Here is an 18,643-nt window from a genome sequence, read left to right as displayed (position 1 = left end):
TTGAGCCCAGGAGTTCCAGGCTGCAGGGTGCCACGAGCACACCTGTGACTAACCAATGCACTCCAGCCTGGGCAACAGAGTGAGAGGCCATCTGCATCAAAAAATAATAAATAAATAAATATTTTGTCAGAATATCAAGCTTTACAGTAATTCATCTTTGTCACCTAAACTTGAACTTATCTTTTCCTTAATAAACCTGCCCCTACTTTGTAGTATTTCATGCTGGTACCACCATCCACCTAGTTATCTCTGTAAATAATCTGATGAGATTAGCATCCTTATTAAAAAAATTAAAAATTTTAAAAAGAATCAGAGATCCTACCTTCATGCTTTCCTCTTTCTCTTGCCTCAATTTATCACCAGTCCTGCCAATTTCTAAAGTCAGGCCTCCTCTGTGTCAAAAGACAAAATTACAACAAATTTAGTTTAACTACCTAATTGCCTTTTATTAGTGATTCTAGAATCGAGTAACATCTCATTCTATAAAATAGAATGGGTGTTCTGATGAGCTGAGTAGATGAGGTTGGCTTTATAGGAAGAAAAGGGCTGAAGAAAGCAGAAACAGGGAACAGAAGATTGGGCATTTCAGGTAAAATGGGCCTCTTCTGATTGGTTACTCAGAATCTCCTGTTTTTTAGAAAACCAGCTCATTCCAAAGTTCAGTTTGATTACTTGTCATTTAGCCCGAGTGACTCCATTCAAGTTTGGTCTGGTCTCTTGGGCCTAGTGCAGGAGCTCAGTCCAAAACAATGCCTTCTAGGCAGAAATAAAGAGCAAACAAAACAAAACAAAACAAAAAAACAAAACAATGCCACCCCATAAATTTCATTTAACATCTCTATCCATGTTACATTGCCTACTTTTAAACCTTTATCATCTCTCCTCATAATTGTTGCCCCAACTTCCTAATTGGTTTTCTTCCCTCTAGTCTTCTGTTTTCCAAATCCATCTTTTACCCTAAGTATCTGACTAAAATGCAAATCTGCTACTTAAAACCCTTCAACTCCTCCTTAGAAATAAAAAACAAACTTCATTTGTCCCTGCCCACCTCTCTAACTTCATCTCTTACTATCCCCATCTCATTATTTATTATACATTGCAACATCGAAATTGGTATTAGTTCTTTACACACCATGTGTTGTTTCTCTTACCTTTGACCGTACTTCCCCTCTGTCTATAATGCGCCCTCTCTCTTTCACCTGCTGTAGCAGAGACTGGTAGCTATTCACCAAAGTCCACTTGCCCTTTCTTCCTAAGGAATCAAGTTGTAACCCAGTGTATGGCTGCCCAGCTCCACTACATTTCCCAGCTTAATTTGCAACTAGAGATGCCAATAGAAGATGAGCAGAAAGGCCAGGGGCCTTAAGACACTGGGTCTTCTGCCACGCCACGTTCCTCCTTCCCCAGTTGGAACCTGGACATGGCTGTGAAACAGTCTCCACCGTTCAGATGATGGCAACGCCCTAGGGAATTGCAGACATATAAATTATGAGATGTATGGAACAGAGCTACCTGTCAACCTAGAATGCTTTCTTCTGGCTGTTATTGAAAGGTGGCCTTGCTAATAAACTATCTAATGGAGAAAAATGAACTATCTAAACTCATCTTTAAGACTATGACCTGTCTTTTAAGATTAACTAACCCCCTGCTGAGATTGTTTTCACAGCATCTGAGAATTGCTGAGCAGACAGAAAGGAATTGTAAATCCTCCTTCTGGACATTCGCTAGCCCAGCCCAACCACATTCCAGAGATAAGCTAGTCTCCAGGAGAAAGGGAAAAACGGAAAAAAAAAAACACAACTGGACGGAGCTGCTTTGCTTCTGTTATCAGCCATAACTGATAGGAATGAGGCAGGTACTATTTCCTTCTGGCAGACATAACTAATTTTTTCTCTTCTCTTTTCCCCCCATAAAAACTCCAAGCCTCTTCTGCTTGAAGCCAGCACTTTCCCTCTCTTTCTTTCAGGTGCTGTGCCTTCTCCCTCCTCTCTCTCTTTCTGTTTCCCCTCTGTCTCTCTCTCCAGAGAAAGTAAAATAAACTTTCACTTCTTTCTACCCTAATCATTGTGTGGAGAATTCTTTCTCTACCTGTGCCATGAGCTCCTCATCCTAACTTCACCCTAACTTTTATGTGACAAAAAATAAGTCTCTGCTTTTTAAATCACTGAATTTTTCTTTCAGTAGCTTAGTCTCCCCTAACCAAAAGTACCTGCCTCATTCCTATCTTTTTAATAATCATATTTTAAAGAATTTAAGAGAAAAGAGTATTTTATGTTAAGCCAGATAATTACATTTTCTATTGCTCTTCCTTTATTTCTGAAGATCCAGGTTTCCCTCTGGTATCATTTCCCCTCAGCCTAAAGAACATCCTTCATCATTTCTCTTTGAGCAGGTCTGCTGGCAATAAATTTCTAAGTATTCCTTCATAAGAAAATTATCTTTATTTCACCTTCATTCCTGAAAATATTTGCACTGGATATAGAGCTCTGGGTTAACAGTTCTTTCCTTTTAGCACTTAAAGATACTATTAACTGTCTTTGGCCTACCATGGATTCTGTGGTCATTCAAATCATTATTCTTATGTATCTAGTGTTTCATTTGTCTCTAGCTGCTTTCAGGATTTTTTTTTATCTGTGGCTTTCAGCAGTTTAATTTTGGTGTTTCTAGTCATGGTTTTCTTTGAATTTAACTGTTTGGCATTCACCGAGCCTCTGGGATCTGTGAATGTATGTCTTTCACCAAATTTGGGAAGTTTTTAGCCATTATTTCTTCAAATAATTTTTCTGCCTCAGTCTCTTTCTTCTCTCCTGAAACTCTAATATCTGTATGTTAGACTTTTTGATATTGTTCCACAGATCCCTGATGCTCATATGTTCTATTTGTTTTCAATCTTGTTTTCCCCCTCTGCTCTTCTGATTGGATAATTTCTGTTCATTAATCTTCAAGTTCCCTGGCCTTTTTCCTTTATCAACTCCATTCTGCTATTGCACTCAACCTGTGAATTTTTTTTATTTCAGTACTCTTCAGTTTGAAAATGTCCACTGGGTTCTTTTTTAGTTTCTGTTTCTCTGCTGAAAACTTCTATCTTAACGCTTATCTCAAGTGTCTTTACCTTGACCTCATGGAGCATATAATAACTGCTTTGGAAGTCTTTGATTTCACCAACATTTGTGTTATCTCATGGTTAGTGTCTGTTTATTCTCCCTTCCCTTGGCATCTGGTCACACTTTTCTGGTTCTTTGTATGACAGATGATTTTCTATTTTATCCTGAACATTATAACACAAATCTTGGATTCACCCAAAATTAGGGATCATCAGCTCTAGCTCACTCTTCTCCCTCCTCCCCACTTACTTTCCAACTCACAGAGCCTCCTTATCTCACTTCCTTGGACCAGAAATACAGGATTTCTATTAGAGTTTCAGCTACCCATGCTCCCTAACAATTCCCAACTGGGTTCTCTCCTCAGGACAAAACCACAAGAAAAAAAGAAGAAAAGCCAGGAAACTTACCCGCTAGCAAGTTTCTTTTGTAAGTTTTGGCTCTCCTCCACAATCCTTTATTTACATAATTACTTTTCAGAGTACTCAGGTAGTTGCCACTTGTATTTTGTCATGTGTTTTTAGTTGTAATCAGTGGGAGCTAAACCAGAACAACTCCTACCTATCTTTTAAGAATCAGCATAGATGTTTCTTCCCCTAGGAAGCTTTTCCTGACCATCCTCTTAGTCTTAAGGCTGGTTTAATTTCCCTCCTTTGTGCTTAATTCTAATAATCCACCTACTACTTCGTATAGAATTTTCCTATTTATGTGTCATCTTCCCTACCACACTGAGAGTGCCTGAGGGAAGGTACCACGTCTTACTTATCCTTTAGCATGCTTGGTACACAGGAGGTCTTCTGTAAATGTTTGTTGAATGTAGTAGGCTTTCTCTGAACACCCTAACCAAAAGTCTGAATTCCTATGTAGTTGTACTGCTCCTAAATCTTTTCACACAATCTACTTTGTATTATAGTTATTTTAGCACTTATCTTTAGTTCCCTAGTAGATAATAAGGTCAATGATACTGAAACTGTGGGTGTTATATGTCTGTCTCCCCTAGCATTGTATCACATCCTCAATAACTATTACCTAACTGAACTGAGGTTCAATAAACCTATTTTAAAATTAAAATAGGCAGGCACCACCAGGCATGGTGGCTCACGCCCATAATACTAGTACTTTGGGAGGCCAAGGTGCAAGGATTGCCTGAGCCTAGGAGTTCAAGACCAGTGTGGGCAACATAATGAGACCCCATTTCTACAAGGAATAAAAAGTATCGGGGCACGGTGGCACGTGCCTGTAGGTTCCAGCTACAGGAGGGAGGCTAAGGTGGCAGGACCACTTGAGCCCAGGAGTTTAAGGTTTCAGTGAGCTATGATGATGCCTTTGCACTCTAGCCTGGGCAATAAAGTGAGACCCTGCCTCAAAGAAAAAGGAAAAAAAAGAAAATTAAATGTTTTAATTCACCTTGATTAAACTTCAAAAAAAATTTTTCTCTAAATACGAAGATGTACTTTCTAATTCTTCATTCCTCACTTCACTCCTGAAAGCAGCAGGATATTTTTCCAGTTGCCTCCAGGGGTCACCCACCATCTTTCACAAAAAAGGATGATAAACTAGAACATTGCTTCATGCGGACTTCTCTTTAGATCAATAGTGAGGATAAATTTTTTTTCGTGAGAGGCAATTTAGGAGAAATAAAAATGCTTATGTGCCATGATTTTTTATTGAAAATAAATATAGCTTTATTGATTCTCTTAGAAAAAACAAATATTTTACAACATATATGATTTAATTTATCTTAAAGGAAAATACCTGGATTTCAGTCACGAATATGGTACTATCTTAACATATTTGTGAAATGGCAACAAGGAAGCAGACTTTTAATCTTTCAACCTGAAATTTTACCTTGGGTGAGAGTGAGAAATTAGATGGACCAGCCTTGGGGAGTATATCACTGTTAGGACCTATTTAATCTTTATTCTCCAGTAGGATTCTTCTTTTTTCTTATATAATGTCTAATTTGTGCTTAAGAACTAAGTGTCATCATAACTGTTTCTTTCAGTTTCCTAAACTATCATTCTTTAACCTCACTGTTAAAAACCCAGTCTATTAAAACCAGGCCCCACAAAGATTTAATTTTAGTAGGATAACTTTTATGTTTGTGCTATGTACTTTGAAAATTAGAAATAGTATTGAAATAATCTGATATTGGTGGCTGTTTGGGGGAATGAATTCTTTATCTTATCAAAAATAAAAACTTACTGATTTTTAAATTAAATTTCCTTTTTTAAAAAATTATAAACTTAGAATTTCCTTTAACTGGATCCATTGTAACATTTAGGGCTACATGACTCTCTGACTCTACCAGATAAAATCTTTGCTGATTGTACTATCAATAACCAAAACCAGTGATCAAGGGAATAAAAACAAAGCAACCAAATGTGAGGGCGTAACAGCTGTAGGTTCTACAGAGAACAAAAATAGACTCAGGTATCTTTAAAGTATGAAATGCTTCAGAGTCATCTACATAAAAAAGGAAACCACTTTAGGGCTTTAGATGCCCTGTAAGCAATATGGTTTTCCTCCATCTGTAATAGATGAGGCCACTTACCCAAAGAGCTGGATACTGCTCTGCTTTGAAACAAAGGAAAAACTGGACGTTACAGATGGCTTTTAGCTATTCTTGTTGGATCACTGCCATCCAATACCACACTTGACACTACCTGCTCAGAAAAAGTCCAAAACCTTTGCAGAAAAGTGAAGCATTTCTCCCCACAATGACAAAGACTGTTGTGCTGCTAAACTGGGAGTACACATCAGTAGTGGCATTTATTTAAAAATTCTAAGCAAACTTCATAAAAGCCCATTTGTTCACTCATTTTAGTCATTAGTTACTGAATACCCAGTATGTGCCAGGCATTGCTCTAACAGTGAAAAAACAGACAAAATCCCTGCCCTGATGGACAAGATAGATAATGAGGAAATACATTTGTAATATGACGTGAGATAGTAGTAAGTGCTCTAAAAAATAAATCAGGATAAAGGGAACAGAAAGTGATGGCAGGGGGTTGTTTTAGGTCAAGGTAGTGTTGAGGAAGCCTCCTGTGAAGGCTGAGTGACGTGTGAACAGAAGCCTAACTGAAGTAAGGAACCAGCCATGCAGGAAGAATATTCTGGAGAGAACAGCAGGTGCAGGGGTCCTATAGCAGAATGAGCTTGGTGTGTTGGAGAAATCAGAAAGGCCAGAGCGGCTGGAGCAGCATACATTAAGGGAAAGTTGGTAGAAAAGTTGGCAAGCAGCTTCCTGATCATTCAGGGCCTCATGTTAAAGATTTTCTGGATGCTATCAGAAGAATACACTAGGGGAGGAGGGGCGAGATGCACAGATCAGAGAAGAGATTTCATTAGGAGATGATTGATTCAGTTAGGTCAGATTTGTGGAGGTGGTTAGCATGGTCAGATTGGGGAAATATATTGAAGATTTAAAAAAGAGCATTTGCTAATGGCCTGGGTGTATGAAAGAACAAATATCAAGGATGATTTCAAGGATTTTGACCTGAAAAGGTCAACCAATAGTGGTTCTATAAATGTATTCAGATGGAAAAGATTGTGGAAGAGCATGAGTTGTCCTAGGAAATGGAAGAAAATCAAGAATTCAGGTTGAACATTTTAAGATGAAGATATTTATTAGATAATTAAATAAAGGTATCCAGTGGACAGCTGGATGTCCAGTTCAGTGGAAGGATCAGAGCTAACAGCACGTAGATGATATTTAATGCCATGTGACTGTTGAAATCACCTAACGTGTGCGTATAAACAGAAGAGGGCCAAGGACTAAACCCTGAGGGGTGAGGAAGACGAGGAGTATCCTGCAAAGAAGACTAAGATAAGAGGAAAATCAGGAGAGTGGGTGTGGGTTTGGAGGCCAAGTAAACAAAAATTCAAAAAGGCAGGTGTAGAAGTTTGAGATTACAATAAGCTATAATCGCACCGCTGCACTCCAGCCCAAGTGACAGAGTGAGACCCCATCTCTGAAAAGAAGAAGAAGAAGGCAGGTGAAACTATAACCCCCTATGGAGAAATGGAGAAGACACTGGATTTATAGAATCCAGCACATGTTCTTGAATAATTATGTATTTCCTCAGGCTCACTTTCCATATGCATGGGTTGACTTAGATGATCTCTGAGGTTCCTTGTAATGCTAAGCTGATAACAGCAACAAACAATTTAATAATTTTAAAACCATCCCTTACTCTCATTTCTGTCCCAATAGTAAAAAAGCAACTTGCAACTGGTTTTGTAGTAGCATTTCCCCCTTTTCCCCAGATTGGGGTTATCCTTCAAAGTTACATTTTGGGTAATTATTAAAAAGGTTATCATAAGTACTGTATTTTTAATAATTCTTTAACAAAATTGTTATATCCTACTACGATATAAAAAGAGTTACTGCAAAGTTCCATTGTAGACATCTAGGAAGAATTTAGAATGGCTGAGGGTAGGGGACTAATGGAGATTTAGGGGGAGCTAAACCACCCTCCCACTCCCTGGCCCCAAGTACCCCTTGGTACTACCCTTGATAATGCAAGGGCTCAAAATTATGTGAAAAATATAGCCCTGAAAACTTACATCTAGCTTTCAGACCTCTTCAAAGAAATTATGTGCAGTGGAAAGTGTTTACCCAACCCATCTCTTCAGAAGCTGGACAAGAGTCAGCTCAGTTGTCCTTTGGTTTGAAATATAAATGCTACTTATCTGTGGGTAGACCTAGTGGGAGCGCAGTGGGGGGGAGTGGAAGTAGTCCATCTATGAGAAGGAGTCAAATCGTGTGGTTAAGCAAAGGGGCCTGGGGAAGAACAGGATTTCAAATGAGAGGCCAAAACAAGGGGTCTGAGAAACCACAAGAATGAGGAGTGGTGCTGAAGACAGGGACATGGACCTAACATGCAAAATAGCATGTTCATAAAGCCGAACTGGTTTATAGTATGTCAGCTGCCACTAAGTAGTTTATTATATTACTATGTTCCTTGACAATGAAGGAACATTAGTTATACAATCTAAAGAATTACTGAATAATTTTATTGGATCTCCCTCACTAGGTTTCCAACTGTTTCCTGGCTTCTTTGATGATAATTTCATAAAGAAGCAAAATAATCTTTCACAATGTTGTTTTGTGTTTTTAATGCAGGTCAGAACTCTTCATAATAATAGCTAAGTTAGTTGTTACAACCAAATATTTTCTCTCATTCTTGTACGCATATATTTTAAGTAGAGACCATGATAATTAAACCTAAAAGAGAGTCCTGTTTGTGGTTAGTAGTACATATTAAATTCTATTAATAACAAAAATAAAAGTCTGTATATTGGTGCTGTCATTTAGAGATAGTAAAAAGAGGGCAAAGAGAGTTAGAGAGAGAAGGATGAATAAGACAGATCAGCTACTCAGGCTGGACCCCAAGATCAGATCTTTTCAGAGCTCAGCTCTCTGCAACCAGGAACTCAATTATTAGTTCTTATTAGTTTGTTCAGAACGGGTCAGCTCCCAGAGAACAGACTGATAGGACCAGACCCACAAGATGGTAATCTATAAACAGTAAGACATGCTCTATATCTAATATTCCTAAAGCACCTTTTCCTGGTGAGTAGGACCAGTCTGGAAGCCAAATGATAAGTTAGCCAAGGGTTAGCACACTACTGCCCACAGGCCGTGTCTGGCCACATCCTGTTTTTGTAAATAAAGTTTTATTGGAACATAGCCATGCCTATTTGTTTACACATTATCTATGGTTGATTTTGCACTATATAAAGACAAAGTTGGGGTGGGTGAGGGCTCACACCCATAATCTCAGCACTTTGGGAGGCTGAGGCAGGAGGATCACTTGAGGCCAGGAGTTTGAGACTAGCCTGGGCAATATATCGAGACCCCATCTCTACAAAAAATAAGAAAAATTAGCTGGGCATGGTGGTGCATACCTATAGTCCCAGCTACTTGGGTGGTTGCGGCAGGAGGATCACCTGAGCCCATGAGTTTGAGGCTGCAAGTGAGCTATGATCACACCACTATACTCTAGCCTGGGTGACAGAGCAAAGCCCTTTATAAAATAAAAAATTTGCATATATGCACTAACACATTTTTTAAAAAGCCTTTATTAAGAAAATTCAAGATTCCTGCATTTCATGTATTTTACTGATACAATATTTGGTTTAAGTCTAAGGAAAGGAATCTTGAAACTTACATATTTGCAGTTTCATTGCTTTTGCAGTAACTGTACTTCTACATTGAAATCTTTCTATTAAATACATAGTTGGAAATACCATAAAAAGTAATTTAGCTTCTTCCTAAAGAAGGTGGGTATGAAAGTCTTAATGCATCTAAAACCTTTCACAATTGGAATTATATTTAATTGTGCTTTGACCTCAAGGTATTTTTTTTTTAAGAGATGAGGTCTCACTATGTTGCCCAGGCTGATCACCAACTCCTGAGCTCAAGGGATCCTCCTGCCTCAGCCTCCTGAGTGAGTAGCTAGGACCACAGGTCAGCATGCCACCATGCTGAGCTTTCAAGGCCATTTTCTGAAGTTCAATTAACTCTTCCTTAGATTATATGTTCCACCATAGTTTCAAATGGATTAGTTACCCAATCTGGTAAAGTCCCTATAAATCTTTAAATTTAATCATCACACCTTTTTAATAGTACCCAAATAAGAACAATGTATTTCTTTTCCTTTCTTTCTCTTTTTTTTTTTTGTAGAGACAGGGTCTTGCTATATTGCCCAGGCTGGTCTTGAACTACTGGGCTCAAGGAATTCTCTTGCCTCTCCCAAAGTGCTGGGATTATAAGCATGAGCCACTGCACCCAGCCACAACATATATTTCAAAATTGATATCTTTCACTTTGGGGGGCCAAGGAAGATCACTTGAGGCCAGGAATTCAAGACCAGCCTGCACAACATAGCAAGACCTCCATCTTCATAAAAAATTTAAAAGTTAGCTGGGTGTGATGGTGTGTGGCTGTAGTCCCAGCTACTTGGGAGGCTGAAGCAGGGGGATCACTTGAGCCCAGGAGTTTGTGGGTGCAGCAAGCTGTGATGATGCCACTGCACTCTAGCCCAGGCAACAGAGCCAGACCCCATCTCAAAAAAAAAAAAAAGAAAATGAAACAAAATTAACATCTTTAAGCCTATTCTTGCTTAACTTCTGCAAAGATGGAAATTATAAAAATTCTCAGGAATCAACTATTTGAAATATTAATTTCATTAACAATTTCTTCATTTGAATGAGATTTCAGTATAAGAAGGCACCTCATTAACTTTTCCAGTGTATCTAGAATATATGCAACATTATAAATAAAAACTGAGTTGTATTAGATAAGTATTGACTATTCAAATACCATGAGTGACATTGTTTTGGATGATTTTCCAAACTGGAGAACCACTCTTGGTAAAATTCTAACTAAAACAAAATGCAGTCTTCCCTTGTGTTGTGTGATAGTTTACTTTCTTGGAAAACTTGATGTTTATTGAAACTATGCTAAAATAGTTCGTGTTTATGTGTACAAGAGAGTTAGAGTCTGGGCTCAGATATTAATAATTAAATACAAAGCTTTTTCATTCATGTGAATATTTAGCAGGACATTCAAAAGTTGGACAGTATGTGAAACTATCCCACACATCGTGGATGTCTAGCATCTCTGGCCTCTGCCCACTAAGGGCTAGTAGCAACCCCCAGTTACTATGACACCCTCACACGTTTCCAGATCACCCCTTGCAGGCAGTCAGACTTCAACTGAGAACCAAGATATAAAGCATCTGCCTGAAAGTGCTTCTCTCTCTCTTCTTTTTTAGAGAGGGGGTTTCTCTAGTCTCAAACCGCTGGCCTCAAGTGATCCTCCTGCTTTAGCCTCCCAAATGGCTGGGATGACAGGTGTGAGCCACCACACCCGGCTTCGAAGTTGCTTCTTTATAAAAGTTCACATATAATAAGAAATTCAGACATTCTCTGTTTTGTTCTTAAACTCCAAAGCTCTTTCAAATTTGTAGGCATAGGATGGTGAAGGATGGCAATTGCTAGATGGCAGAGCCTCACTTACCAATGAAAGTTGTTTGCTCTCCAGTCTCCGAAGAGATTAATCTTTGTTTGAGAAGATTATCTGGGCAGATACCTTGGAAGGGGATGCTGATTCTCTTCAAGACCCATGACAACCACTCTTTATTGCCACTGGCCCCATAACTAGGATCAGATCTCAACATCTCCAGGCAGATAGATACACACTATGACCCAGTAGGAGATAACTTGCACACCAAAAGAATTACACTATTTTGTTAAGAGATATTAGCTGAAACCTGGTGAATGTGTGGAAGTAGATGCTGAGGGTGTTAGACCAAGGAGAGCAGAGTGTAACACCAGATCCAGCTGAATTCGTTAATATGGACGCATTTTCTAGAGACTGGATCCAAAGTTAGTGCATGTAGCTGGAGATGGCTGTGCAGCTTACTTGGTTCATTGACTAAAATTTTGACTCAAGGTGAAGGTTGAGATGCCAGCTTCCTTGGCAAGATGTGAAGGAGGGAATCCAAAGGCAGGCCTCAGTCTTTCTCCATAGCAAACTTCAATGCTGAAAGACTTTGAAGCAATGGCTACGAGGTCTTAAAGGAAAGAAAGTACAAGCCAAATTCTCTTTCAGGTAAAAAGACAAAAGACAAATAGTTTGAACATGAAAGGACTCAGGAAATATTATTTTTGTAAGCCCATTTGAAAAATCTGTTAGAAAATTCAGCCAACCAAGAAATGAGTGGGAAAACAACTGCAAAGTGATCTGTGGTGATCTCTGATGCAAACAAAAAGACTAAGACAAATATCAGGATTATGCTGAAAGAACAGATGGGGGAAGCAAAGGGTAGAAAAGGATGAAAGTACACTGATTTTTCATGTTTAACAACCAGGGCTGGAAAGTTATTACTTAAAGCTAATAAAGCAAGTAATAGAGTTATAGGCATTATACTGAATAATACAGAGACAAAATAATACACAGGTAAACACTAAAAAGATAATATTACTTACTAAAACCAGGTGATGGAGAGGAGGTTAGGGAGAGGGAGGAAGAGGGAATATATTTACTTTGTCATTCTTGATATTTGATAGTAAAAATCTATTAGATACTGTCATTTTGGGGGACAGAGAGGAAGATGGATTATTCAATGAGTAGTATCCAGTATCAAAAAAACTGGACAAATACAGTTGACCCTTGAACAACATGGGTTTCAACTGTGAGGGTCCACTTACACATGAATTTTTTTCAATAAATATATAGGAAAAATTTTTGGAGATTTGCAACAATTTGAAAAAACTCACAGACGAACCCTATAGCCTAGAATTATTGAAAAAAATTAAGAAAAAATTAGGTATGTTATGAATGCATAAAATATATGTAGATATAGTCTATTTTATCATTTAGTACCCTAAAACATATACATATCTATTGTAAAAAGTTAAAATTTGTCAAAACTTACACACAGACTGTACATGGCGCTATTCCCAGTTGAGAGAAATGTAAACAAATGTAAGGATGCAGTATTACAAATCATAACTGCATAAAGTGAACTATAGTACATACTGTACAACTGTAACAATTTCCTAGACACCTGTTGCTACTGCGGTGCTCAAGTGTTACTAGTCACCGAGTAGCCACTTAAAACACCATGTGATGCGAATCATCTCCACACGAGCAGTTGTCCCTCCAGTAAATTTCATCTTGCAGTAAAAAGTGATCTCTCTCGGTTCTTGCATATTTTCCACTGTGTTTAGTGCAATACTATAAACCTTGATAACACCATGGGATGCACACAAGTGCCATTAGTGACACTAGAAGTGCTCCTAAGAAGCAAAGTCGTGACATTACAAGAAAAAGTTGAATTGCTTAATAGGTACTGAAGACTGAAGTCTGCAGCTATGGTTGCCACCATTTCAGATACAAGATTCATCGCGTAAACAGATGACATAAACTTATGGTTTTGATAAATACAGTACAGTACTGCACACATACTTTATCTTCCTTAAGGTTTTCTTAATGACATTTTCTTTTCTCTATCTCTATTGTAAGAATATAGTATATAATACATACAGCATACAAAATATGTGTATGTTATTGTGAGACTTCTGGTCAACAGTAGGCTATTGGTAAAGTTTTGGGGGAGTCCAAAGTTATACATGGATTTTTGACTGTGTGGGGGATTGGCACCCCTAACCCCTGTGTTGTTCAAGGGTCAATTGTATTTGAAAAAAATAGTTAGACTCCAACTTCATACCATGCATCAAAATAAATCGTAGTTTAGAGATTTAATGTAAAAATAAAGCTGTAAAGATATTAGAAGGAATTTTAAGAATATATTTATATAACAGGGATGGGGAAGCCCTTTCTAAACACATCAACAATGACAGTGCTATGGTCTGAATGTGCCCCCCCATTCATATATTGAAACTTAGTCACTAAAGTGATGGTATTAACAGGTGGGGCCAGGCCAGGCGTGGTGGCTCACGCTTATCATCCTAGCACTTTGGGAGGCCAAGGCAGGAGGACTGCTTGAAGCCAGGAGTTTGAGACCAGCCTGAGCAAGAGTGAGACCCCATCTCTACAAAAAAATACAAAAATTAGCTGGGCATGGTATCCCGAACCTGTAGTCCCAGCTACTCAGGAGGCTGAGGCAGAAGGATTGCTTGAGCCCAGGGGTTGGAGGCTGCAGTGAGCTATGATGAGGCCACTGTATTCCAGGCTTGGTGACAGAGTGAGACTCTGTCTCAAAGAAAAAAAAAAAGAGAAGTGGCGCCTTTGGGGGTGATTAAGTCATGAAGGCAGATCTCTCATGAATGGGACTAGTACCTTTGCAAAAGAGGTTGAAGGGAGCTGCTTTGCCCTTCCACCATGTGAGGACTGAGCAAGAAGATCTCATCTTTGAAGCAGAGAGAACAAGCCCTCGCCAGACACTGAAACTGCCAGGGCCTTGATCTTAGCCTCCAGAACTGTGAGAAGTAAATTTCTATTATTTATAAATGACCCCCTATAATGTATTTTGCTATAACAGCCTGAACAGATTAAGACAGAATGTATGAAAATGAAAATTTTAATTTGAAAAAAGTACCATAATCAATGTAGACAAATAACAAACCGGGGAAATTTTCAGCAATACATATGAGTCATAGTTAATACAGTTTAGGAAGAAAGTTCACAAACCAATAAGAAAAAGGTAAACAACCCAGTAGAAAAATAGACAAAGAACAAGAGCAGGCAAACCCCAAAAGAGGAAATGCAAATGGCAAATGGCAATGCAAACCACAACTCAAAAAACCCCCAAAATACAAATTTTAAATGAGGGTTTTATTAAACCTTATATTTTTCTATTTTTAGGACTTAAAAAAATAATAATATATAGTGTTATAAAAGTTCAGAGAAAGCATATAGTAATGCAATTTGGCAAAACACAGTAAAAGCAAAAAACACTAGTCCTTTACCCAGAAATTCTACTAGTAGGAATTTGGCCTTTAAAGATGAGCATAAAGCTTTTAGATTGTTCACAGCAAAGCAATGATTGTTTATCATTTGAAATATGAAACAAATCTAGATGTCCAATGATAGACTTATCTCAAATTAATGATTCATCCACTTCATGGGATAACCATGCAAACCATCAAAATAATCATGTATTAATAGAATTACGCTGATTGATATATGTGGTCAACCTGTTATTGTGCCTGTACAGAATCCATTCACCCTTTTTCCAGGCAACAGGACCCCAGTTTTCTTTGAAGGGACCACCTTTGCTCCTCTCATTTCATGAAGAGGGCTGGCAATTACCCTGCTCCAGGGTGGCACGATCCAGGTCTGGTGAGTCAGCATACCCTGGTTCCCGGCCGCAGTGATGGGTTCAGAGATGGGCCCCTGACCTGTGTTAGTCCAATGCATTTTGATCCCAGCACTTTTTGTCCAAAAGATTGGGAAAAAGAAGCTCTTTTTTCTGCTAGAGTTGATAAAAAAAAAGATAGCTTGGAGTTGTAGGGAAGAGCCCACCTGAATGATGCCTAGTGAACAGAAAGCACTGGACTTTTCACTCTTTTTCTTAAGCCAGTTTGATTTTGGTTTTTATCATTAGCAACGACAAAAAAATTCATGATGAATATAACATGGAAACATATTTACAAGTATAAAGTGAAGAACATGTTATAGAATAGTATGTGTAGTATTTCCCCACTTTTACAAAATGTTTCCATAAATATAGTCTTAAGCGATACAGTCTGTAATGATAAGGGCAACTGTCTCTGCATGATGGGATTATGGGTGCTTTTTATTTTCTTGCTTAACGTCTCAAGACAAGCTTTTCACTTTCTGTAAAATCAGAAGATACTGTAGGTTTTCCATGAGTGTCCCCTTCAGCTCCAGTATGCTAGAATCATATTTTTAGATTTAAAAAATATTCAGGGGCCTCTCTTTAGTGCAGTATCTGTCATCTGAATCCCTACTGTTACAAGGTTGAATATGAGGTATTCTCATTGCTGCTGGAGGGTCACTGCTTCTAGGCTGTCTGTGCACAGAGCTAGGGAATATACGTATGATCACACACACACACTCACACCACAGTCTCCCCTTCCAGTCCAGCACCAGAGTGTTTATTTTAGCCTTGTACCTTTACACATATTGTCCAAGCCCCTGTGTGGACTCACTCTCCCAACTACGTCTGCCCTGCCCTCATCCCTGCTGCAGCCGCGCCAGCCAAGCTCTCCCTGGTCCTGACCCTGATACTGCAGACGCCCTCCAGCTGCACTGGCTGAGTTCTCTAGGGAAATCTTTTTTTTTTTTTTTTTTTTTTTTTTGAGACAGAGTCTCACTCTGTTGTCCGGGCTAGAGTGCCGTGGCATCAGCCTAGCTCACAGCAACCTCAAACTCCTGGGCTCAAGCGATCCTCCTGCCTCAGCCTCCCGAGTAGCTGGGACTACAGGCATGCGCCACCATGCCCAGCTAATTTTTTTTCTATATATATTTTTAGCTGTCCAAATCATTTATTTCTATTTTTTTAGTAGAGACGGGGTCTCGCTCTTGCTCAGGGTGGTCTCGAACTCCTGACCTCGAGCGATCCACCCACCTCAGCCTCCCAGAGTGCTAGGATTACACCTCGCCCAGCCTAGAGAAATCTTTAAAAGCACCAAAATAAAGTCAATATGGTAATGTTGACAAGTTTGAAAACCATTCCTTTATTCAACAAATAATTACTGAGCACTTATTCTATGCCAGGCACTTTTCTAAACGTTGGAGATAAAATGGCAAAACAGACAAAAAGCCCTATCCTTGTGGAACTTACAGTCTAGTGGAGGAGACAGACAATAAAGATAAATGACATGTATGCTAGTGATAACTGCTCAGAAGAAAAAAATTAAGTTGGGAAGGGGGATCTGAATTGCCTGGGGGAGGGGGTGACATTTTAGATGGTCAGGGAAGGGCTCACAGAGGAGCCTTTTGAAGTGACCTGAAGGAGGTGAGGGACAACCCAGGAGGTAGCTGGGGAAAGAGCAGCTCAGGGGGGCCAGCAATGCAGGGACGGAAGTGGAAAGAGGCCGGAGTGCCTCAGGAGCACAGAGTACGAGATAAGGTCTGGGAAGCAGCAGGAGCCAGAGCATATGGAGCTGAGCCGGTCATGGCAAGGACTTTGTTTTCTTGTGAGAGATAGGGAGGCACAGGAAGATTTTGAGCAGAAGGCTGGTTTCATCTGACATGTTTCGACAGGATCGTGCTTGCTGCTGTGCAGAGAATAGACTGAGGGAAAGTAAAAGAACAAAGAACAAAAGAGACCACGATGGCTTGGTTCAAAGTGGTGTAGGCAGGTAGGGGTAGTGAGGTGTGGTGAGAAATTCTGGGTATATTTTCGATGGCAGATATAAGGAGCTGGAATTCAAAGGAGGAGGTTTGGACTCCATCAGCGTCTAGGTAGTAATTCAAGCCATGATAGGATGAGATCACCTAGGTAGTGAGTATAGAGAAAATAGAGAAGAGGTTCAAAAACTAAGCTTTGATGCACTCCCAATATTTATTTATTTATTTATTTATTTATTTATTTTTATTTTTTTTGAGACAGAGTCTCGCTGTGTTGCCCGGGCTAGAGTGAGTGCCGTGGCGTCAGCCTAGCTCACAGCAACCTCAAACTCCTGGGCTTAAGCGATCCTACTGCCTCAGCCTCCCGAGTAGCTGGGACTACAGGCATGCGCCACCATGCCCGGCTAATTTTTTTTCTATATATTTTTAGTTGGCCAGATCATTTCTTTCTATTTTTAGTAGAGATGGGGGTCTCACTCTTGCTCAGGCTGGCACTCCCAATATTTAGAGATTAGAAGATGAGCAGGACCCAGCAAAGGAGTGGCTAGAAAGATAGGAGGAAAACCACGTAAGTATGGTATCCTGGAAGCCTAATTCAGAGATCAGGAATTGATCACTGTACCAAATGGTGCTGATAATTCAAATAAAATGAGGGCTGAAAAATGACTATTGGATTTAGCGATTGTGGGGGTCAGCACGCTAGTAATGAGAAGGGCAGTTTCATAGAGTGGTAGGAGCAAAATCCTGATGGAGTGGAGTCAGAAAAGTATAGGAGATAACACTGGAGAGAGTGAATACAAATTTTTTCAAGGAAAAATGTTTTTGGTTGTTTTGTCTTTTGTAAGTGGATAGAAAGAAATGATACAATAGCTATAAGAGAAACATGGGCTTTTAAAAAGTCTCTTTTTTTTTCAAGATAGGAGAAACAATAGGATATATATATATGGCAATGATCCAGTAAAAGGGGAAAACTGATGATATGAGACAGAAAAGACGGTTGAAGAAGCTGTAGGAGTTTAATTTGAAAAAGTTATAGCAGCAACTTTTAGGTTATTGAGTATGAAATGTCCGATTTCCTTAAGTACTAAGTTTGATAGTTGGTATCTTTGACATTTCACTTTGACATTTATTTTTATTGTGAAGGTACATCCTCATTCCTTCAAACACATGGTTTGGCTTGTGATTATCTTTTTTTTTCTTTTTTGCCCAGCATGCATCTGGAAAATGGCCTGTGATTATCTTTCAAATTTTTCTAGAGCAATTTTTGTGAAACCATGGCTGTCATAAATTCGTGTTATTTTCAAATATGAGTTCTGTCATGCAACCAATGCTGCACAGACAGCTTGAAATATCAATGAAGGATTTGGGAAGGATGTGGCTAATGAACACACAGTACGACGATGGTTTGAGAAGTTCCATTCTGGTGATTTTAGTCTTGAAAATGAGCCACCTGGCTGAACTGAGACCAAGGTGGATAATGATGAGCTGAAAGCTATAGTGGAACCGAATCCATCTCAACCTACACATGAATTAGCAGCAAGGTTTGACGTTACTATTCCAACATATTGGACCATTTGAAACAAATGGGCAAGGTAAAGAAGCTGGATAGATGGGTACCGCATGAATTCAACAAGCATCAGAAGAGAAATCGTCTCCAAGCTTGCCTTTCTTTGCTGTCACAAAATACAGACAGACCATTTCTACACCGTATTGTTACATGTGATGAAAGATGGATTCTTTTTGACAA

The 18,643-nt window shown here is 39.1% G+C and overlaps 1 long non-coding RNA gene across 1 annotated transcript; it reads left to right on the top strand.

Annotated features, from left to right (window-relative positions):
• Positions 1–1,777: 1,777 nt before the first annotated feature.
• LOC123632214 lies at positions 1,778–18,122 on the top strand. Its single transcript, XR_006733299.1, has 3 exons — positions 1,778–1,855; positions 3,469–3,530; positions 18,107–18,122. It is a non-coding gene; the product is annotated as an uncharacterized LOC123632214 (long non-coding RNA).
• Positions 18,123–18,643: the final 521 nt, after the last annotated feature.

Source organism: Lemur catta, chromosome 2 (genome assembly GCF_020740605.2).
Source record: "Lemur catta isolate mLemCat1 chromosome 2, mLemCat1.pri, whole genome shotgun sequence".
NCBI classification, from domain to species: Eukaryota; Metazoa; Chordata; class Mammalia; order Primates; family Lemuridae; genus Lemur; species Lemur catta.
The sequence above is the reverse complement of the archived record's forward strand: the minus strand, read 5'-3'. Positions and strand labels throughout refer to the sequence as shown.